Source organism: Cynocephalus volans, chromosome X (genome assembly GCF_027409185.1).
Source record: "Cynocephalus volans isolate mCynVol1 chromosome X, mCynVol1.pri, whole genome shotgun sequence".
Taxonomy (NCBI): Eukaryota; Metazoa; Chordata; class Mammalia; order Dermoptera; family Cynocephalidae; genus Cynocephalus; species Cynocephalus volans.
In genome coordinates this window covers 57,103,651-57,105,196 of record NC_084478.1, presented here as the reverse complement: position 1 = coordinate 57,105,196, position 1,546 = coordinate 57,103,651, and positions in this window count along the sequence as shown.

The following is a 1,546-nucleotide window of genomic DNA, read 5'->3' as shown; positions in this document are numbered from 1 at the left end:
ATTTGAACCCTCAACATTCCATTTCTAGAAATAATAGACAAAAAAAAAATTGGAAAATACTATATGATTGAATAATTCATTTAATAAAAATTTTTCAGGGCTTACTAGGTTCCAGGGCCTATGATACATGCTAGAAGCTAATTCCATAAACAATATAAGTTTAACAGACATATGAAAAGATGAAAGTTGGAACAAGTTAATATATTCTCTTTTCAAGTGATGTAGATCATACCATCTGCAAACAAATAAACATATAAAAAACTAAGATACTGTATTGAACAACAAAGACTCATTCTTTCATTAGTTTAGCACACATTAATGAGTTTATTCAACATATTAGCTTGTTTGGTATTCACAGAAAGGCAGAAGTATCATCTATCAAATGGTCAAACCACAAGGCAATAATATTCAAAAAATAAAAACAAAATAAGATGCCAATCATATAGGAATGCTTTGAAACATTTGAACACTCTCTTTGGTAGTGTCTGGGTTACACAGGAAATCCAGAACACATGTAGTGGACATCTGTTGTTTTCGTCCAGCCCTTTCTCTTCCTCCTTCTTCTAGTAACAGAAGCTATCTTTTTCCTTGGGGAACTACCCCTCCCCCACTCTGCATGACTCTGGTGGAAGTGTCAATCCGCTGGTTCTGTGATGAGGTGACCCAGACGGCCAGAATAACTCATCCTCCCGAAGACAGTGATTGTCCTAGAATGGACATGTAATCCAAGCAGGCCAATCAGAGCCCTTTTCAAAGAATGATGGACCCTGGGGGAGAGAGAGTCAGTAAATTTCTCCAAGATTCTGAGGTTTAAGGAAGACATAAACTTAGTGACACTGGTGACCATTCAATTACCAAGTGAAGAGAACCTACCTGACATTGAAACCCACACAAAGAAAAGAACCAAGATATGGGAGTGAAAGGGCCAGAGTCCTAGTGATATCACCAGACCCCTGGATCCAGCCATACCTAAAGCTAGCTCAGTTACTAGGGCCAAGAAATTCTCCTCCCCTTTTTTAAATTATGGTACAATATATAAAACATAAAATGTACCATTTTATTCCTTTTTTAAGAGTACAATTCAGTGACATTAGGTACACTCACATTGTTGTGCAACTATCAACACTATCCTCCAGAACTTTTCCATCACTTCAAACTGAAACTCTATACCTATTAAACAATTGCCCCCCATTCCTTCCTTCCCCAAGAAATTCCTTTCTGAGCTTAAATTGTTTTGAGTTAGATTTTTGTACCTTGTAATCAAGAGTCAACTAATACAACTTTATAGAAGAATATTCTTTAAACAATGAAAACATAATAAACATATACAGTTATTATATGTAAGAAGAACTATAAAAATATTCATACTCTTCAACACAGTAATTTTATTCTGGGGAATATAACCCAAAGAACTCCACCCACCACCCCCCACACACGCACAAAAACTACATTGAACAAAAGCATTCACGGCAGGCTATTAGTAATGAATTATGAAAACAACATGATATGCTGCAATATGAGTGACAACTAAGCAAAAAATTTTAAT